The 24077-nt window shown below is 37.6% G+C and overlaps 1 protein-coding gene across 1 annotated transcript in view; it reads right to left on the bottom strand.

The window, feature by feature from the left end:
* Nucleotides 1-24077, bottom strand: part of LOC134801491 (uncharacterized) — a 425037-nt gene that overhangs the window by 384695 nt on the left and 16265 nt on the right. The window lies entirely within an intron of this gene.

Genomic DNA, 24077 nt, shown 5'->3' with positions numbered 1-24077 from the left:
AAAATCTAAAATTTCTGTTATTTGTGTTTGTGTACAAACAGCAACACTCCTAACTGTACATCGGTGGACCTTATTACAAAAGGCATAAAGTCCCCCGATGTACATTTAACAATGTGGGCGATGGCATGTATAACTACATAAATAAAATAAATAAATGAATATTAGGGGACATCTTACACAGATCAACCTAGCCCCAAACTAAGCAAAGCTTGTACTATGGGTGCTAGGCGACGATATACATACTTATATAGATAAATACATACTTATATACATAGTTGAACGTTGAATATATCAAAAAGGTTAAATAAAACGATTACGTAACAGTAATGAATGAATGAAAATCTTTATTTCAGGCAACTAATGGCCCATACATAAATACCTTAAAACTAGCATACATATTATATAAAAATATATTTTAAAACTAAACTTTAAAAAACTAAACACTACATATCACATTATGGCTGCGATGCATTACGCAACCCCGCAGTGTCAGGGAGCCGGCCGCGGAACCGCCGAAACTTGACACCCTTCGGCCAATACTCCTCCTAATAATCCTAATAGTCATGCTCCTCCTAGTAATGCAGTTCAACATTGATTTAAACTTTCATGCACAATATTAACCATGACCACCACCACCACGGGGACAACGCCGTCCTCGAAACGTCAGAGGTAAATCTTAAAACTTAAATATGCGATTAAGTCCCATTGTACAATTTAATAATGTAGTAAAGCAGTTGCAGTCGACACCCAAATAAAAATTCATCTTAAGAGAAAAAAACTCGCATTTCGAAGTTCGCTACTCGTTTATCACTAAGCGCCACTCATCGAATATCTTAACAACTAAAATGGCATCTTCCTTTCAAGTACATCTTCAAACCTTTGTCACCTGGGTCCCTTCTGTTTGCGGAACCCTCGAGTCACGCGCAAGCGCGAGTTTGCGTTTGCGTTTGCGTTCAATTGCGTGTTTGCGCTGCTTGGCGTGTTTGCGTTGTGTTGACGTTCTTTTGAGCGTTAATGATGTTTGGCCAAGCTGAGGGTAATTATGGGAAGCTTACGTTTTGTGGATTCTTTTTAAACATCCTGGAGGGCAAGATTGAGGGGAAAAGACGCAGAGGAAGGCCTGGGCACATATCTCAGCCAAAAGATAGAGTTTCTGTCGTGTCGTACGAGAGAGTTAAAAGGCTGGCCCAGCAAAAAGAAGAGTGGCGATTACTCCACCGACAAGAGCATTATAGCTCTTAAATATTGATGATGATGATGTCGTTTTGTGGCGATCGACTATTAAGAAGGATTTTCTTCAAAATGTCGCAAGTCGTCTCGAGAATATTTCGAGGGATGGGTGGTCAAACCCGATAAGTCGAGATGTTTTGTCACTTAGTTTACATAAGAACTCTACGCATGTCACATAATATAGTTCTAATTTCAAAAACTCATTTGCACGTCTTATCAGGTTTGACCGCCCATCCCTCGATTTTTTTGTTTATTCTTAATTGCTGTTTAAAGTTTGATGTAAAAGTAGATAGTTGATGTAAGATTAAGCAGTAAACTGCTGGAAGTGTGCAACTAGCAAACAACAATCCTATTTATAGATTTCACCAAACTTACGAGGTCTGCGTCACGAAACAAAGTTCCAGCGTTTAGGTTCCGCACGAAACTTTTGTTTTTCCTTGTGGTTTTACGAAGCCAAACGGTAAATAAATTGCTAAAGTAAATACACCGTGACTCTAGTAAATATGTGACGTTATCTATGAAAAGGGACCTTATTGTCGATGCCGCTTACGCCATTATTATCGATGCTCCGATATAAATACAATGCCGCGCGACGCTGTGCGGCGTAAGCGCCATCGACAATAAGGTCCCTTTTCATAGATAATGCCCCATATATATGTTGCATAGCTTTAAATATGACTAGCGACCCGCCCCGGCTTCGCACGGGTTAACAAATTATACACCTAAACCTTCCTCGAGAATCACTCTATTGATAGGTGAAAACCGCATGAAAATCCGTTCAGTAGTTTTTGAGTTTATCGCGAGCAAACATACAAACAGACAGACGCGGCGGGGACTTTGTTTTATTAGGTGTAGTGATATAGGAGGGGATTGAGCTGACCAATCGCCTGATGGTAATTATTTTATTTATTTACTGTTATTTATATAAAGCGTACGGAATTGTTGACGGAGTCTTTATTCGTAGGCTCGAGTTCTTTTTCTAGTTGCGCTTAAAAAATACTTAGTAAATGACTATGGTCCGGCCGTCGTCGTCGTCGCGTCGTCTCGTGAAGGGGCCCACTGATTAACAGTCCGCCGGACGGAATCGGCCTGTCAGTTAGAACAAAAAGTTGACAGTTCCGAACAACTGACAGGCAGATACCATCCGGCGGACTGTTAATCAGTGGTCCCCTTTAGACACTATAAAACAAATTGAAAAGTACTATTAGAAGTATTAGAACAAAATAAATTATTTCCAGAAAATATTTTAATTTGTTTTTATTTCAAGTAGAAACACTCATCATTGACATTGGCCATTAGCGCCCCAGGCTGGAATCGAACCAGCGTCCAGCTTCTCATTTCTTAATATATGACATTTATTTCAGTTTAATAAATTGAAAAGTATTTTATAACGGCAGTTTTCTTCAGCCTGTAACTTACACGTGAGGCCGAGCAGTATATTAGTATGTGAATGGCCCATTCCCATAACTTAAGAACTTATCACTTAGCTTATACGATTTGTGGCCGTTACATCTATCTCAAGTATGAACGACTTATTTGTGAAGTACGATATGGCATTCGAAGATTAACAATCTTATTTTGATTTGACATTACTTAAAGTTACGTAGCACTCGCGCCAAAGATTTTAGAAAAGCATTTTCTGTCATTCACATAACGGAAAGTCTAAAAGACAATAAATAAATCCTAATGGGGCCCACTGATTACCAGTCCGCCGGACGATATCAGCCTGTCAGTTGACCGCAAAAGGCCACACACTAACAGTTCTCTGTCAGTTTTCGGCCTGACGACTTACACGAACCGATAGTGTGCATGTGGCCGCCTGACGATTCCAGTCAGCGCCGACAGATATCCGCCGGACAGTCCGTGGCCTCGAGTCCAGTCAAACACACATCATGAGGTAGCCGGCCGGCGATCGACACACGTTACAGCATTAGTAAATTCTACTTTACGTAAGAGTTCATAGTCCCTAAAATAAGCATACGACTTTTTGTCTTCGAACATCACGGATCCAATACTTAATTTATGAGGCTGATATTTGCTTGTAATATCACACACAATTTTAAGGCCAGTAGACCTTATTAACCTTAAATACGGTAGGGCTTCTGTCAAATTGAAATAGAATTATTAAAACAACAGATATGTACGTTAGTAAAATCCAACTTTAATTCTAGTAGTTAGAGTTCATAGGCATCATTTTAGTTTTAAGGCATGAATACAACAATGCGAAGGTTGCATGTATCTAGTTTGTCAAGACTTTTCTTTATTTATCATGTTGTTACCTCGCAACTGTTGATTACTGTCAGTCAAAAATAAATGTCATAAAGAGAATTATAACATAAACCTTATTTTTTTCTCTCTTAATTTTAAATTTGACATGTTATTATTGTATTTGCATGGCTTATATATTTGAAAATACAGACTTGATTATTGATTGCTGGAAGAGTAAGTAACCGAGTAAAAAAGGAACAAACATTCAAAGATTCAAATAGGGAAATTAGCCTCCCAATATAACAACACTGGTTAAAATTTTAATAGTTCTCAAGACAACGCCGGGAGGTATACCTTCGATGGCGTTCACGGCAGCTAGCAATGAAAAGACTAGCTATTGTGCGATTTGATTCCGCTATAAAGACACGTGGTAGAAACACTAGCGCAAGTATGGAGGTACCTGCTTAGACAAGAGATAAAACCTATGCCTGAAATTCTTCAGCTACAAGTTGGATCCGAATGATGACATCATTAATTCATTCCGTTTTAAGTAAAGAGAATATCTGGAGCAAACTGCGTTCGGAGTTACAGAGCGTGGCGTGGCGATATTACCTACCCGAAATTTTCCTAATATGTGACAATTATTACAAAAAAAAGGATATGGAGTCAGAAGCTGCAAGCGGTGGATTCAACCTACTTTTACTTATACACCGGCTCTTGTTTAGGTACTATCTATGTATACCAAATTGAAAGAAATGAAAATACTTTACTGTTATGTTTTTGTTGTATTCATTCTACTCTTTTAAACCTTTTCTACATAATATTAGGTCTACTTGGGCGGTTTACGAGTGATTTTTTTGTTTGATACCTTGTAATAAAACATTATTATAATTTACAAGAAATCAAACAAAAAAATTACGTAAATCACCAGATTGTAGCAACACATTATATTATGTTTTAAATATTATTGTTAATATTAGTTGCCTGCGCGCCGCGTTCCCGCGGCCGAGCGATATAGTTAAAAGTAACGGTATTATATTCGGGCGCATTCGTGCGCATTCGTGCGCGCTCGGTTTTCCTAGCCAGCTCAGTCGTATCCGCTATCCGACGCCGGAAGGCTGCGCGCAGGTCGATCGCTCTCGCTTGCATTTTAAATACGATTTATGTTCTTTTCTGTATTTCTTCTTCTATAGTGTACTGTGCTACTTTCTTTCTTCCGTACTGTACTGACTATCTTCTGTGGACTATGTTTAACCTATAATAAACTTTATAAATGTTAAACTGCGTATGTTATTTAATAGCTCCGTAGCTATAAGATAAAGTAAAATATTTCGCGAGGGTTCCCAATTAGTCCCAAATTCGTCCGGTATTACCCCAACATACTTAAATTTCGGCTCTCTCGTTTGTGGTAGATCCTTAGATTGTGTCTGATTGTGGAAGTGGCGCACCCTACGCAGAGTTTCGCGTAATATTCCCTATTGATAACCTCCGTCCTTTTCAGATTTGAAAGTCGGTTAGGTAATAAAAGCTAGTAAAATGTTGTTGTTTGTGCAATAAAGTTTAAAATAATAAAATAAATAAATATTTATAGTACATCCTATTTTACTAGTAGAAATAATAATAGGACCAAACAATGGAACTATTTGAACCTGTAACAATTATAGAGTACATACCAACTTTATGCAATCTGTTTAATTACGGAGGCAAACATAAGATAAACATCAAAATCCAATTTCATGTAACTAATAACTAAAAAGGTTTCATAATTTCAATTATAGAGGACCTTTTGTTCCAAAGGACCAGAACCAGAACTTTGGTTGCAATTATTTAGGTTTTCCATTTATGCAAGTAACCAATTAACCAGGTTTCACTGTAGTAGTCAAAAATATGTTTTCATTTTTTGCCTTATTACAAAGGAATAAGGTCCAAAAGTGTAAACATTATCTTTGACGTCGACTGTCCATTTTGATGAAAAAATTAAACTAGTTGAAAAACATGAAACTGAAGGCTCTCGACTGACAGCAGATGACGGCCAACAGGCCACCGGCCGGCTATCTGATAATGTGTGTGTAAATTGGCCTGCAGGCCACGGACTGTCCGGCAGATATCTGTCGACGCTGACCGGAATCGACGAGCCGTAGTTCGAATAGCCGTCAGGCCAAAATCTGAAATAGAACTGTTAATGTGTGGCCTTTTGCGGTCAACTGACAGGCTGATATCGTCCGGCGAACTTTCAATTTGTAGGGACCTGTCAAAATTATATCAGACTATTGCCGGCAGGCGGCCGTACGGTGGGAAACTGACGACTCGTCTGTAGTCGCAGAGGTGGCAGCAGACCATTGCCGGCCGGCAATAATCGCTTATGTTTGTGGACGTTATTGGTCTAGGACGGCAGGCCGCCTGATAAGGCCAGAGACTGCAGGCGGACTGGTAATCAGTGGGCCCCTTAAGAGATTTAATATAATCATTATAATCAATTGCCATTTGTTGAGAGCCCCAGTTAGTAGCGATTTGTTTGTTGCAAATTTTTATATAGGTACATACAGTCAGCAGCAGAAGTTGCTAAGCGGGTGAAGTGTTCAAAATTACCTTGACACGCTGTTATTCTCTTAAGAATAAAGTCGCTTCGATATAATTTGTGTGTATATTTTTAGATTTTATCACATGTGAGGCAAAGTAATCAAATGCAAATTTCGAGTTGTTTTCTTATGTTTGCTGGTAGAATTGACTTTTAAATGATGATTTTGGATGATTAATATTTAATACCATTCATTTGGATTTGATTTGGTTTGATTTTGTTTGATATTTTACATTTAATATTTGCTTTGGGTTGGTGTGGTGAAAATTTTTGTGTTTCACTCGGGGGCAAATTTTGTTTAGCCCTCGTGCTTTGAAACCCTCGCAACGCTCAAGATTCCATTTTCTCGCTACGCTCGTGGTTCAATTTTGGACTCTTTCGCTTGCTCGGGTATCAATATTAGCACGAGCGGTTAAACAACAACTTTGCCCCCTTGTAAAACAAATAACTATTTATTTGTAGGTTTATTTAGTTCATAAGTTATTTTGTATGTCACTGATTTTAAGGAAATTGACGACGCAGTAGATGCAGATGACACCCGAACGTCACATTAAGTGAGGGTGAGATGTATTGAGAGTAAAATGAGACAATTTCAAGTCAATATCTTATTTACAAAATGCGAATGCTGCTCTAGAGTAATAAAGCGCCGAAGTCAGGAAAGTAATGCGAAAATTTCTATTTTACGACCACTGATATTTTAATAGATGTAAATTCGAGTTGTAAAAATTCTACTAAAAATCATAGTAGCTGTAACAGTGTTTCAAGTTACTTTGTTGCTTATTTGGCCAACTCTATTATAACACCTGCATAACGGATGCTTCACGATAGACCGGGCCGTGTCCGGGCCGGAGCTTCCAGCGCATCGTTTTCTATGGAAAACATCACGTGGTCGCCTGTCAAGTCATGGAAAATTAAGCTCTGGAAGCTCCGGCCCGGTCTAACGTGAGTCATGTGAGTCTTTAAGACCAAGTTCGGCCTGGCTAGCCACATTCGGGGCCATAACAGGCGTAATCCGTAATTGCTGAGGTCGCCGTCATCGAAATCGATGAGGAGGACTATAATGCTTATTTCAGTAATCTGTTTAGACGACAACGGCTTCACTCACTTGAATTTTTTGTCGCTATTGGCGACATGTTTCGAGCCCTTCGGGGGTCCTTCCTCAGGCTCGAGTGCTCGCGGCGGCTGCACTTCGTGCGCTGAGCTTATTTCAGTAATGTTAATTTTATATGAGAAATAATAATTTAAATAAGATTATATTTTATTAGGCACAAAAATTGTAAGAAACACTTGGAATTGTGTCGTTACACTTGAACGTTCCATAACTTTTCATCACAAAGCCATTTCAAACATCGACCTAGCATTGTGTGGGCACAAAGAAAACTTATACTTACATATTCCTTCAGAAACTAGCGTAAGTCTTATGAAAGGCGAAGTTATGTGCATTTAATTAAGCCGCAAAAGAGTTTCTATGCGGTAACCCATTTCAGTTGATGGAATAAAATATGTTACGGGAATGGCGGTGTTTTAAAATTTACTTTATTAAAGCTGTGTACATTTTCTTTGAAATTATCTAGTATTCCATTACCGTGACTAGGTACTTATTAATAATGTTATTTCTACCTTTTGTGTAAGAAAATTAACGAAATAAAAACAGATGAAACGAGGCATAGCTGTGGTAAATATAATTAGTACATTAAATATTGTAAAAATATTTTTTATGTGTATAATAATTATTTATTTTGGCCATAAGTAAGTAAATGCCATTTTTAAGTACATATTTAAAATACATTAGGTAGGACGGCACAGACATGTAGCCAATTTTCTATTTGTAGGTTTTTACTTTTTAGGTTGTTTTAGCTTACTCGGTTTAGTTTTTAGTTTAATTTATTTCTGTTAGTCCTAATTTGTTTTTAGGTGTAATTTTAGATTATCAATTATATCCGCTAAAACCTAACTAAAACTACAATTACCGATATAATAATAATTATTGCTTTTAACTACATACCTAAAGTACAAAATTATGAATATCCAGAGAGGGAACTGGGGACCCGTACAAGCGTTATTACCATAGTCTAATAAAACATGGTCTTCCATTCCCAGAGTGACACGGGCCTACGTCACAACAACATGGCCGCTATATATAGCGCTATCGCATATTATCATATAGCGCTGTCGCATGATGACGTAGGCCCGTGTCAGTTAGGTGACCTAGAAAAGACGGGAATGGAGTACCAGGCGGAGTATATTATTATACCATGCGTTATACCGTACAAGCAAATTTAATTAGGTACAATCAAGTTAGTAAAGTTGATAAATTACCAATGTCCTATTAACGCTTGTAACACCTACAAAACACGCTCAAAACAATCTCTCAATTATAATCCGCACATAAATTAGATTACAATAATAAACTGTGAACACACAGCGATAGAAAATCGTAGACACCCACACTAACATTAGCACAAAGACGATAGACCGGGCCGGGGCCGGGCCGGAGTTTAACACGCTACGTTTTCTATGGAAAGCACCACGTGATCACCGATCAGCCGTCATAGAAAATGACATGTCGGACGCCTCGGCCCGGGCGCGGCCCGGTGTAGCGGAGTCATCCTTTAAACATATTTAAGTATTTTAGGACCTATTTTAATAGTAGTAGGTAGCATATACCAGTCTGCTACATAATGAAAGATATTAAAACATGAGTGTGGATTTATGAAACGAGCTTAAAGCGAGTTTCATAATCGACGGCAATAAACTTTACCTGAGCTAACCTTTTTTTTAACACCCACATTTTAAACTGCCATGCTAATGCAGTTAAAAATGTGGGTATTAAACGGGTAAAAACGTGGGTTCTGATCGCCTGTAGGCCTAGCATATTATTGGCGCGACAGTATCTCGCGGCTAGATAAACTACCCGTCTTCTTCTATGTTGATTAAAGAGGTAAGAGGAGGAGCAGCAGGGAGAGAGGGAGGGATAGTCTATCTTGCCGCGTGATACTGTCTCACAAGGCGTTTTTAGACGTTTTGCCTTTAAGGTGATTCACCCTCAAAGCACCTGTACGTCTACCATCAGTTTTGACATTGACATATACGCTCACGTCTACGTAATTTACTTTCTATGCATCTCGCTCGTACTCGCATATGCGAGCAATAGTGCAAGCGAGATGTACAGAAAGTAAATTACGTAGACGTGAGCGTTATGTCAATGTTAAAACTGATGGTAGAGGCTCTGATAGTACCTGTGAAGTAGGCGTTTACGGTGTTATAGTTCCAAGCCCACGTTATCGTATAGTAATTAATATGCCGTGGATGCATGGAGTGCCTAGTTACGGCGACAATTACTAATAAACTAGGGAGATAAGCGGGTCGTTATATTTTGATGAGTATTAGTTTGTGCGTAGGTGCTTTAATGGGTTTACCTGTTAATGAATGAATGAATGAAAAACTTTATTTCGGGCAAATAGTGGCCATGGATAAGTACCTTAAAACTAGATACCTACATATGACAAAAAAAAATATTTTAAAACTAAAAAACTGAGTCGGACTCACCCACCGAGGGTTACGTACAAATTTAACTTTTTATTTTATTTTTAGTCTTTGTTGATAAAGCGGCAACTGAAATACATCATCTGTGAAAATTTCAACTTTCTAGCTATTACGGTTCATGAGATACAGCCTGGTGACAGACAGACGTGAAGTGGAGTCTTAGTAATAGGGTCCCGCTTTTACCCTTTGGGTACGGAACCCTAAAAACTACAAAACACATCATGGTTGTGAGTTGTGAAGTATTACGTAACCGCGCAGTGTCAGGGAGCCGGCCGCGGAACCGCCGCATTTATGGAAGCTAATGTTTTTGCACAGTTTTTGTCATTTTCTCTTTGTCGTTACATCTGTGTGTGATAGAGATAGATGTAGGTTATGCTACAAGCCTGATTAGTAAGATTTCTGCAGCGGTATCATCGTCGCACTTTATTGTCATGCGTCACTTTCACACTTATATATACTTGTTAGAACGTGACAGGCATGGTGACAAATGATAAAGGGCCGCATCTTAGCCCTTCTGATAGCTTTTCGGTTATCACGTGACGCTTTCTATAGAAAACTTAATTGTTGAACACCTCGGCCCGGACCCTGACTATGTTAGCTTGAGTCATCTTTTAGATAACCGCTAAAATAGATGACATTGTCTGTATATTGGTTGACACAACCATTGTATCTCAAGCCATAAAGTTGGAAGGAATGCCGAATAAAATAAACGACATTTAAATGAAAGAACAATACATTAAAAAGACTGGTGGTATTTTTACACATTCATTAGACTGCTTTTGTTAATATTCCTATATTCGCTTGTAATTTCTATCATTTGTGTTTGTATGGCTTGACGCTAGCATTTTTGGGAGTAAAAATATTTTTTTATCCTTTAAAGATAAAGCGGAATTCCAAAAATGTTGTTGTTATGACAACTTTGTCTCATAAGAAATATATTTGTGTAGAAGGTAGAGAGGCATATGAGAGTACTCTCTCCAGGCGGGTGTTATGCCTGGGGACCGAAGTCCTCTGAGAGTTGGTCGGAAGTTATACAGGGTGGAAAGGCACGACGATCCTTTCCGGAAATGGGAGATAGTTTAGCCTAAGCTCTATATTTTCTCCATAGAAACTATGTTAATATGGGCAACCGTTTCTAAATTATGACCTTTTAAACATCCACGCAAAAAACTACTTTGTTCTAACCCTAACAGGTGACAGGGTCAATGAACTTACTTGTAAACAATCAGTATTCGACAGGAAATTATGCTTGTTTGCTAATTTGTTGCCATCTAACCATTTTTAGGTCTGCTTACAGCACGGTAAGAATCATTGCAGGATTTTCGCTTTCTTAGTGGTTCCACTTGTTCAATACTTGAATGAAATAGTTATGTTATTCCTTAATATTAATAATACTAACCACAACATTGTTTACAACGACAGTTCAAATGGTGACATTGACAACCACTCAAAAGTACGCAATCGTCTTATAAATCTCTGGTTTCCTTGACTGATAAAAAGGTTTTAGTTTCTTAACACGTTTCACAAAATTATTTTCGAATAATTGGAAACTATCTAAAATAATTAAAAATAACAAGTAGGTTGTGTTAGTTGCACCAAATGAATTTGCAAAAATTAAATACTAAGAATAAATCAAGAATAAATACTTCTTAAATACCTAACTAACAAACCTTCTTGCGTGGTAGGAAATAGACAGACCGTCTGATGTTTGAAATTAAATGTGCCACAAATTGCAAATTACGCGATAAAACCTAGTTCCAAAATGCCCTTGGGAGCCCGCGATTACCTAAATTTGCTTATGTTATACGGGGAGTGTAATTATAATGCCGCCGAGACGTTACGACGCTACAGACAAAGATATCCTCCACCACACCCAACTAGCCGTATGTCAATTTTACGGGCCATTGATCGCGTGGCAAATAATGAGCCCATAGTACCACGAACGGGCCAAAACGACCAACGGGGAGGAGGTGTAGTTCACATTGCACCAAGACTTGAAGAGCGAGTGCTGCGGTATTTCGAGCAAAATCCAAGGGCTAGTTCGAGGCAGGCAGCCCGACATTTCCGCCTAACTCATACCGCAGTACTCAAAATCTTGAAACGTGCACGTCTTCACCCTTACAGCATTCAGCGAGTTCAAGCTCTGCTGCCCAGGGACTGCCCTGTACGAGCAGCATACTGCCGTTGGCTTTTAAATAAACTGGAGGAAGATCGCCTGTTCATCCGCCGCATTATTTGGAGCGATGAAAGTTTGTTTTCCCGTAACGGCATGTGGAATAGGCGAAATGAACATATGTATGCAGTAGAAAATCCGTTCGAATACCGACATTCGGGTCACCAATATCGGTGGTCCGTTAACGTCTGGGCTGCAATACACGGGGATACACTGATTGGACCTGTTTTTTTGCCTCCAACTTTGAACAGAGCTGGATACTTGGAACTGTTGAATACGGAGTTGCAGAATTACCTTGACGATTTACCAGTGGCCGAGCGTAGAGAAGTATGGTTCCAGCAAGATGGTGCACCGGCCCATTCTGTTAACGAAGTGCGGCTAGCCCTGAACGACGAATTCGGAGATAGATGGATCGGCCTGTTCGGACCGCATCGTTGGCCACCACGATCTCCGGATCTGACGCCTCTAGACTTTTTTCTTTGGGGGACTATCAAGGATATAGTGTACAAAACGGAGTGTGACAACGCCGAAGAAATGAGGCAAAGGTTAACCATTGCTTTCGCCAGCCTGCGCCGTAGAAACGTTCGAGAGCGAATATTAGCAAAGGTACACCGACATACTCGCGCACGGGCTGCAGCCTGCATTATTATGCACGGAGGCCACTTTGAACATAGAATGTGAATTTATTCAGTTGTAAATAAAGTAGTTATGATAATAACAACAACAACAACCTCTTTCATAATAAATATATCTGGTTTCCTTGACTGATAAAAAGGTTTTAGTTTCTTAACACGTTTCACAAAATTATTTTCGAATAATTGGAAACTATTTAAAATAATAAAAAATTACATGTAGGTTGTGTTAGTTGCACCAAATGAACTTGCAAAAATGAAATACTAAGAATAAATCAAGAATAAATACTTCTTCAATACCAAACTAACAAACCTTCTTGCGTGGTAGGAAATAGACAAGACGTCTGATGTTTGAAATTAAATTTTCATTGTACTATACTTATTGAATGTCATATTCTTCAAATAAAAATGTTAGATGCTCGTGGCTATTTAAATTTGTGGGGCTGTGTAAAAGATATGGTGTACCAAACCAAACGGAATGTGAAACTGCGGACGAAATGAGACAAAGGCTAATTGGTGCTTTCTGCGGAGGATAAATGACGAAGAGCATACACTATATCGCATGTGCATCGACATACTCGGGTACGGGCTGCGGCGGCGTTGTAATACACGGAGGTACATTTGAACACCGTATGTGAAAAGAAGATAGTATTAAATATTGGAAAAAAGTAATTACCTAAGAAAGTAATAAAATTGTTTGTAATATTTTTGCATGCATTTGATTTATTTGACATTTATGCGTCATTCATACATCATTGCGATACTGTCAACGATCGGAAAAAAGTGTAAAGTCCCGAGCTTTCCCGACGGAGATCCTTAATCTAGCCGTCATGTGCACATGCTATAGGGTTATCACCACAGTTAAAAAGTAGTATTTTTGCAATTTTTATTTTTTACTCAATTAACGATTCTTACCATTACCAATAGTCTCTGTATCACTTAAACGACCTAATACTTCCGGGAAGGATCGTCGTGCCTTTCCACCCTGTATATATAGTAACTGACATTTAAAACTCCGTAAGCGCGATGTAGGTCTCTTACTAATTGCGTTCTAGCTCCCTAACGCCATCTGTTAGATTATTAATGGCACGACGTTGGCAGTGACAGCTAGAGGAGACGCCACATTTGTTTACACATTTTCATCTTGCCTTTGGGACTGGGACATCTTTCATCAACAAAAATAAATTTACGAAATTCGAACCAAGCGGTTAAATAAAAACATGTAGTGCATAATTATTTTCCATCGTATTTTCACGGAAACGCACGAACGTGTCTTGCTATTTCAGTCAGTCTCGGTACCAAAAGTACAGTGGTCGACTGAACTAGCATGACAAATACGAACGTTTCCAAGAAAATACGATGGAAAACAATGAACTACATGGAACAAGTACTAAATAAACAAGTCACAACAATCAATTTCGACGCCGCACTGATCCCCAGCAGCCTTCAAAACAACAAGAATCCGCGGCGCTTTATAAATGAAACCTGATACGGAACCGATTCCGTAACTTTGGGAATCAATTATCCTGTTAAAAGTTGCCAAGTATTTGTGCTGATCGTTGTTTGGGGGCGTATACAGCAGTATACCCAGCGTATACCGCCGTGGAGAATTCTGTTTTCACTAATATGTTTAGAAAAGTTTGCTTAAAGTAAGGCCACAGAATAAATAATAGTACTAGGTACAGACTCACTCTCTAACAAAACGCGTCTGTTACGATCAGGACAGGTATGGCCGCTAGGTGGCGAAACGCCACGCGCGGCTTATGGCTAGCTAACGGATGTACTTTTAGCTACCTGTAGCAAAGCGCCGAAATCGCGGAGTGAGCCACGCCTGACCGGGCCGTGTTCGGGCCGGAGCCTCCGGCGCATCGTTTTCTATGGAAAGCATCACGTGATCGCCTATCGCCGTCATAGAAAAGTAAGCGCCGGAAGCTCCGGCCCGGGCATGGCCCGGTCTAACGTGATCCTTAAGACAGCCTGCAGTAAAGAATCTGTACAAAATCTGTTATGCTGGCTATATTTTTTGTATTTTCTCTTTTTTATGCGATAAAGTGTTACTACTGGCTATTACATTAAATGACATTAGAAATGTAATCGGTGTTATTGGTGCTTGAAAATAATAGAAAATATAGAGACTTAGGGCTCGTTAAGACGATGCGAGAACTCGCATTACGAGTTTCATTACATTGCGGTTTTTGATCGGTTGGTTGAATTGGGCGTAACCAACAGTCCGCAATGTAACTAAAATCGCATGCGTGTTCGCGCGCCGTCTAAATCAGCCCTTAGGCTCCGAAACATCTCGCATGAGTGACTTAAAACATATTAGTCAAACCGTAATAGTAGGTACATAACTTGTAAGGTATTAGTATTGCTAACTGTAGTTACCATCCGCGTTCTCATTTTGAACTCCGTACGTTTATGACGACAACAGTCACAGTAAAGTTTCGACCTATATGAACGTTTCTTGGAAAATGTCTTGATTAAACTTTAGTATTTCATATAATACACGGTGTGGCCTGTAACATGAGCAAAGAATTAAAACATAGATCAAACGGTGACACTTTTGTTCAACAACTTTTAAAAATTATGAAGTATTTAGACTCCCTATTTTTCATACAAAATAAATATTATCTTCAATGGACGCCATCGCCACGCCATATTATTGTGATTGACGTTGCTTGTCACGCCTTAAACATAACAAAATTCGCAATACATTGCGTCTTAGAATAAACTTTAAAGTGTAATAAAAATCAAACCACAAGTTATTTTTAAAAGTCGCTGAACAAATGTTGGTCAGTATGAGGAGTACAGCCTACAGTTAAATTTTTTGCTCATGTTACAGGCCACATCCGGTATATGGCGTTCTACAGGCCAATACAAACGTACAGTGACATCAGAAGCGGTATCATGGTCGAGTTTTTATCACCTGTCATATCAGTAGCACTACAGTCCAAAAAGCAGACATATTCGCAGACAAGTGGCCGTCTTACAACATAATAATTTTACACCAGGAGCATTCTTTAGTAGAAAAGTCTGTAGAGGCGGAACGGCCATTTTTGTTCACAAAGATCTCCAGATTAAACAAATTGAGCTCGAGTCGAATTTAGCTTCAAACTATTACTTTGAGTGTTGCGGGATAGAAGTTCTCGGTTTGAATGTTATTGTCTTCGCTATATACAGAATTCCGGAACAAACTAAATCTCACGTTGGCATTTTTATTCATAAACTTAATATTCTACTCTCTCGATTGACTTCTAAGTATAAGAATAAGAAGATAGTCCTATGTGGAGACTGGAACATTGATATACTAAAAGATAGCCCTTTCACAAGAGAGCTAAAAAGTACACTTAGAAATTATAATTTAACAATGCATATCGATTCACCTACTAGGATCAGAACATGTATAGATCAAATAGCAAGTAACGTCAGGAGAGTTGAAGCAGATACACATAAATTGTGCTTATCTGACCATGATATGGCTCAAACAATAACTTTTAATGTAAAAGGGAAAAAGAAATGTTTAACCTGGTTTGATTATAAAAGAGATATAAGCAGAGATAATATTGATAAATTTATTCAGTGTGTGTCTGCCTTATCTTTTTCTGATATACTTTCCTTAGACGACGTTTCAGTAGCTTTCACATCGTTTCATGAAGTTGTGTGCTTATTTTATAACCTTTGCTTTCCGGTCATCAAGGTAAAAGTGAACAACCGTAACAAAAAAGTTAAGTGGTTGACAAAAGGTATACGGAAATCATGTCAAACTAAACGTAAATTATATCTTAGATACAGATTAGTAAAATCAAATAAATTGTATAACAGTATTGATCTAAAAAAATATGACAATATATTAAGAAAATGTATTACCAAATCGCAAAGAATTAATAATATTAATTACATAACAAAACACAAAAATAAATGTAAAGCAACTTGGGATGTCATATCTGCCAACTCGACAAAAGCTAAGAATTTCAATGAAATTGACTGTGTGAATTTTAATAATAAGACATTTAAGGATCCTCAAGACATTTGTAATTTATTCAATAATTATTTTATCGACATTACCTCATCAAAATCTAGTATAAATAGCAACCAGGCAAATTTTACAGAAAACATAAGTAATCATCCTTCCACAATATTTTTAGAACCTGTAGATGCTAATGAAGTCTTTAAAATTATAATGTCTCTGAATAATAGTAAGGCCTGCGGTTATGACGACATTACATCAACAATTCTTAAACTAATTGCTAATTGGGTATGTCAACCTATAGCTCATATTATTAATTTATCCTTTTGTCAATCTATCTTTCCGGAACAATTGAAACTATCTGTCGTCAAGCCCTTATTTAAGAAAGGCGACCATAGTGATCCCAACAATTATAGGCCAATAACAATCGTTCCAGTAATCGCTAAAATATTTGAAAAGGCTATGTGTGCGAGATTAATAGGGTTTCTAGAGAGGAAAAATTTGCTGCAACCGGAGCAGTACGGTTTCAGAAAAGGTCATTCTACTGAATTGGCATGTTTCGAGTTTGTGAAGCATGTGTCTGAATGTTTGAATAGCAAAGTACCTATAGTCTCGTTATTTTTAGACCTTAGTAAAGCTTTTGATTATGTTGAACATGGCAAGCTTCTCGCGAAACTTGAATGTTATGGAATTAGAGGAGTAGCACTTCAATGGGTAAAAAGTTATTTATCTAATAGGAAACAGTGTACAGAAATAGTAAAAATTGAAAAAATTAAGAACAATTATGTTAAAGTTAAATATCGGTCTAATTTTAGAGAAATTAAGACTGGAGTACCTCAAGGGAGCAACTTGGGCCCCCTTTTATTCTTGGTATATATAAACGACCTTCCTCTTACTATTCCCCACAAGTGCATATTATTCGCGGATGACACTACAATATTAGTAAAGGGAGAGAATATTCCATCATACGAAAATAATATTAATGATGCCTTGGCTGACATAAAAAATTGGACATTTTATAATAATTTAAATATAAATATGACAAAGACATTTTTTATTCAATTTCATTCATATAGTAGTAATCCATTGCAATTAAATATTAATTATAATAATGTTTCTATATCGAGTTGTGAAAGTATTAAGTTTTTGGGATTATATATTGACCAGCATCTTAATTGGAAGGAGCATGTTGATTATGTCTGCAGCAGATTAGACCGATTCGTATTTGCGTTAAGAAAACTGAGACACACTATTAATGCTGCGGCGTCGATTACAGCCTATCACGGTTATGTGTCCTCGGTGCTTAATTATGGATTGCTACTTTGGGGCAACTCTGTAGATACTGAAAGAGCCCTCCTGTTACAAAAGAAGTGCATCCGTGCTATAATGGGAGCTTGGGTGACTGACAGTTGCCGGCCACTATTTAAGGAATTAAACATACTACCATTACCTTGCATGTATATTTTAAAAGCGTGTCTATTTGTAAAGAATCGCCCAGACATATTTAAAATGAGATCTGAGTTCTTCTCAGGAACTCAGAGGTCTCAATATCAAAATCTAATATATCAGCCAAGATGCAACACGGCCATATACAAAAATAATGCCTATAATATGTGTATCCTTATATACAACAGTATGCCTGTTGATTTCAGAGGTCTAAACACAACTGAATTCAGGAAGAAAATGACAAGCTTTCTGTTAGAACATTGTTTCTATAGTGTCAAGGAATATATTGAGCACAATAATGCAGATAATTAATATTATTTATTATAATCTAATTCAATATAAATTTTATGTAATGTAATGATAATCAAACAATGTAATGTGATGTATTGATAATAGTCCAATTGATGAAGTAATGAAATGTCCTATACAAACTTTAGAGTGTAATTTATTTTATCGTAATTGTTATTACATGTATTAAAATAAAATTCAATAATATAATTATTTTCTGTCTCGCATATGTGCAAGACTGAAAATTATTATTGTTAGGTAATATAAAATTTGCGCATCGTTTCAGTACGATAGAATACTGGACAATATTCTACAAGAACATCCTGTAACTATAATTAAGTATTCTTGCAAATAAATGATATTGATTGATTGATTGATTGATAATATCAGGATGTTTTTAAATCCAACCTATGTAAATTAGTATAGTATCAGGATTTACTAAGTAGTTTTTTTAACTCTACGAGTACCTATGTAAATTAGTATAGTTTCATGGCTTTTTTTTAAATCTCTACATGTGTAAAGATAAATAAAGATCCTAGAGATATTTATGACTATGTATTAAGAGTATAAGTGTTTTGGCATATCTAGAGCTGTAAACTTATTACTTTTATTTATTTAAAGAATAAATAATATCACCCGTTACTTTTCCACTTATATAAGTACTTGTTAGAACGTGACTGGCATGCACGTGACAAATGATAAAGAGCCGGCCATCTTAGCCTGTCAGAATGATATTTAAATCATGTCATTGAGTTGTCGTGCATCTCGCCCGCGCCAATACATGTACGGATAAGTACGAGCAAAATGCACGATAACTAAATGACATGATTCAAATATCATTCTGATTTCAGTGTACGAATTAGCCAGCTACTCACTTCCGTATTCATAGTTAATTACACAAACGGGTCTACCGCGATATAATTTCATAGTTTTTACCTTAAATTCCGACGTTTCAGCTTGCACCAGCTGAGGTGACGGAAAGACACACCACGTGACCACAGCTGGTGCGACTCAGCTGAAACGTCAGAATTTAAGGTAAAAACAATGAAATTATATCGCGGTAGACCCGTTTGTGTAATTAAATGTGTACCAAACGCGAGACTCTAAAGTGTTACACTTCCGTATTCATTTCGTCTCCCGTATTTAAGGTAAATAAAACCTGTAGGTATAAAACTTTTATTAGCAAGTGTTGAAGCGGTAGACCGACTACTTTAAGAGATTAACTCAACTTTTCCAAGTCCATAGTTCGAGATAACTCGACGATAAGGGGACACAGTCGGCTTTTATGACTCTGAAGTTTGATAGTTTGGTGTTATACCATAGAGGCTAAGATACATAGAGTGCTCACTCCATAGGTACAGTTATAGTACCAAAACGACTATTATTTTCGTAGTCGACATCTAGCATCGAGTAGCGGAATTACTGTTCTGTAGTGGAATTAGCGAGGGTACTGCTACTTGACAATCGGCTCGATTCGGAAAATGAATTAGATTTCTACTAGACTTCAACAAGTTACGATACGGATAATTTAAAGATATTTGTACGATAGATATGTCAAATTTGACGTTTCCGCGATTCTGGAGGTCCACTTGAACGATTTCGATAAGTTATGACTTAGATATCCAAGTCACATCTAGTCGATATCTAATGTAGATCTCTAAATCGCCTCAAGATCTTGTGATTATCACGAAATCCGAATAGGCCTGAATAGATGACCGAAAAGTCTAATGCTCAACAATTTTCAGCTAATACCTATATTATAACCGGATTAATCGGAACTCTATTTTAAACTCCTTCTGCTTTTAATATTAGCTGCAAATTGTAATTCAATACGATTTTCGGGAGTCGCGACACTAGAGAATTCTACTATCAAGTAGCGGTACTGATAATACCAAAACGGATGTATGGAGTGAGCACTCTATTCTTAAGTGAGCAGTCTTACTATATTTCTCTATGGTTATACCTACAACACTTATGTATATACAAGTTTGGCGTTCGTTAGGCTTCTGACTCGAGGTAAACTATAAATAGATGTTGTTGATTCTAAAATAGCTTATGGTTTGTTACTTGATAAAGCTATTCATATAATTAAATTTGTACAGTGAAGATGTTTGGACATTACAAATATTAATTTTGATTTTTTGACTGCTACCATGCCTTCGGCTTAGTTTTTTAGTTGATAAAATCCTATTAACTTCAACAAAAAAATTCCTCAGAGCTGGAATATCAAGTGACGCTCGAATTCTTGAATACCTAATAACTTTGTTTAGAAGTCTAAGGATTCTGTTAAGTACTTTAACATATTACCCAGCTATTCTAGCTACTTACTAAGATTACTGATCTCTTCTTTTCCCTGCCCTTATCCTACGTTATGTGGGGTCGGCACAACATGTTTTTCTCTTCCATTCTCCTCTGTATTTCGTCACCTCAGCACTCACTCCTTTCTTTCTCATATCCTCTTTCACACAATCCATCCATCGTTTTATGGGTCTACCATCCGCTCTCCGTGCATCAAGATTCATCCCTAACATTCTTTTGCCTATATGGCATTCATCCCTTCTCATCTTCTCCGTTACTGGTGCTACTTTAAAACTTCCCCTTATATACTCATTCTTAATCCGATCCTTTCCCGTCACTCCACACATCCATCTCAACATTCTCATTTCTACGTGCACTCTTCTTTCATCCGCCACTTTAGTCGCCCAGCATTCTGATCCATACATTACAACAGCAACTAAGATTACTGAGTGTTTTTTATTTATACCACGTTAGGGGCAAATGCCGCCCACCCTGCAAGCAGTTACTAAAGTCTATGGACTATTTAGTTATCCTTGAGGTCAATTCACATTTAACAATGTATTACGGTTATGATCTTGGTTTGATACGAACTTGACAATCGCTCACGCTTATTGTTGCATGTGCAATGCAAATAAAGTCGTTCGTGAGAATGGGATGGGAATAGTTCTACAATCCTTTGCCATCGTGACTCCGAAATAGCTTGTTATTCTCCCAAATAACACTACCATCTTCATGCCATATTCCAGATAAACAAATTAGAATCATAAATCTTAAATAAAGTAAAACCGACTTCAATAAATCGAAAAAGCCCCTTAATAAAGGAAAAAAAAAAAAAAAAAAAATCCGACTTCAAGTCTTCATCAGCAGTTCCAATTAATCAAATGGCACTTTTTAACTGTAAATGCTTAGTTTGTTGATGAAAATACAAAAATCGCTGTGTGTATGCTTATAAGATTTGAGGAGTACCCTCAATCCCTCATGGAATCCAGCATCAGAAAAACCTTGATAAAAATTTTCTTTATAAATGTTACTGGCTTAGTAAACTTAACCAAGAGGACCAATCGCCAAAGTGAACTATGCATTGTTAAAGAGTTCCGTTTTGATCATCATCAGTAGTTCCATTTTATTAAATGTCACATTTTCTGAACGTAAATACACTATGTACTTGCTTTATTGGTGAAAACACAAAAATCACTATATGTATGACTATAAGATTCGAGGAGTTCCCTGGTTTCCTCATCAACAGAACACTACTTTCAAACAAAAAAAAAATGCAAATTGGTTCACCAATGACGGAGTTATGAGGTATACACACAAAAAAAAAACGGTAGAATTGATAACCTCCTCCTTTTTATTAAGTCGGTTAAAAATACATTTTCTTTCACTAAAATATTCATGACTTCAAATAGACTTGTCTTAATCTTATCTCCCTGAAATGAACCAACTCAGCGGATTACAGGCCCAGGTGAATCAATACACGTGCTCGAGTTTCAATTGTTTGCTGTATAAAATAGGAGGAGTTTGACGCTCGGCGATTCTACAGAATCTTTTATAAGAATTATAATTTAGCTCAAGAAGCGCTGGTGGCCTAGCAGTAAGAGCGTGCGACTTGCAATCCGGAGGTCGCGGGTTCAAACCCCGGCTCGTAGCAATGAGTTTTTCGGAACTTATGTACGAAATATCATTTGATATTTACCAGTCGCTTTTCGGTGAAGGAAAACATCGTTAGGAAACCGGACTAATCCCAATAAGGCCTAGTTTCCCCTGTGAGTTGGAAGGTCAGATGGCAGTCGCTTTCGTAAACGTCAACGTCAATTCTTGGGATTAGTTGTCAAGCGGACCCCAGGCTCCCAAGAGCCGTGGCAAAATGCCCGGTTAACGCGAGGAAGAAGAGAAGATAAGTTAGCTCAATAAAATTAAAAAATATTGCGGAAATAATACGTGTAGTTCTGAAATATTGCGGAAATAATACGTGTAGTTTTGAATATATTTAATACTATATTATCTGTGTCTCACGTAAATATGTTAAGTAAATTTACCTCTTTGACCCTGATTTTAATCAACAATCAATGACTTTCATAACACAAAAAAAACACAAATCACCATCCTAATCAGCATCTAAGATATGTATGGAGCTATGAAGGTTGTTTACGCTATCCGGGAAAATCTCAAGGACTGTTTTCGGGAACTCCCGTTTTAACATAATTTTGCGGGATTTCCCGCTCGATCGCAATAAGGAAAACGGAGCGTCTTGGGAGATTCTCTGATATCAGATTTTCGTATAGCATCTTAATAGTAAAACAAAACTAAGTACATAATATAACTACAAAGAAAAGATCAACCTACATATTTTGAAAGATTTGATGCATGTTTTTTGGTCAAATATCGGCTAAACGTCACGTTCTGATGTCAACAGCTGCATTACTGTTGCGACGTCATAATCGCGGCAGTAATCCGCCGCATTACTTTGTCAAACGTCATTAGTTTTATCAAGAAAATTTGTGAATAGAATCAGGCGTTACTTTGCGGAAATCCATATTAATTAAAACGAAAATATTACTTTGCTAATCCGCGAAAAGATAACGTGCTAGACAAACAGTGCTAACCCGTTATACTTACTTGCGTATTTTTACATGCAATTAATATTCCCACCCTCCCACCGCAAAAATAAATACGCAAATAAATATAACAAACCACCACCAAAAGAATAATCCTCGACGCGTGTTTCGCGTCTCTACGAGGCATCCTCAGGAGTTGTTGACGGTCTGACGCCCGGCAACGGAAACTCCGTTTCCGGGCGTCAGACCGCTTTCGTTTTAATCAAGAAAATTTGTCAATTTTGCGACAACGACGCCGCAACAGTACCCTTAGAGACAGTAACGGAGTAGATAGCAGTCGCCGTGGCCGAATCGGCCGTGGAGTTAGTTAGTTACCTACCATATCGTCAGGTGACAAGCAATACTCATTAATTACTAAAAAACCGGGCAAGTGCGAGTCGGACTCGCGCACGAAGGGTTCCGTACCATAATGCAAAAAAAAAACGAAAAAAAAGCAAAAAAAAAAACGGTCACCCATCCAAGTACTGACCACTCCCGACGTTTGGTCAAAAATCACGTTTGTTGTATGGGAGCCCCATTTAAATCTTTATTTTATTCTGTTTTTAGTATTTGTTGTTATAGCGGCAACAGAAATACATCATCTGTGAAAATTTCAACTGTCTAGCTATCACGGTTCGTGAGATACAGCCTGGTGACAGACGGACGGACGGACGGACGAACGGACAGCGAAGTCTTAGTAATAGGGTCCCGTTTTACCCTTTGGGTACGGAACCCTAAAAACAATTAAGTAAACAAAAATCAACCATTTAATAACAAAACTTCCGTGAGACACAGACATATTATAGTATTTTATGCAACCATTGTTTAAGAGAGGTCAAAAAAGGCGAGTGGCGTGAGTAACAATTTGAGGCGAAGCCGAAAATTGTTAATAAAGACGCCACGAGTATTTTTTGACTCAGTTAAACAACGTTGCATACAATACTTTTTCTACGACCAAGCACTTACTTTGAAATAAAATTGTAAATTTAACAAATATTTTTAAATCAAGAAGTAGCAAAAATGGAGGGTATGGGCGGGAAAAGAATGAATGAATGAATAAAAAAAAATGTCTATTTCTCAGAGATGACATTTAAAATAAGGTTGGCAACACTGT

Source organism: Cydia splendana, chromosome 22, assembly GCF_910591565.1.
Source record: "Cydia splendana chromosome 22, ilCydSple1.2, whole genome shotgun sequence".
Classification (NCBI taxonomy): Eukaryota; Metazoa; Arthropoda; class Insecta; order Lepidoptera; family Tortricidae; genus Cydia; species Cydia splendana.
This window is presented reverse-complemented; position numbering and strand designations above follow the sequence as displayed.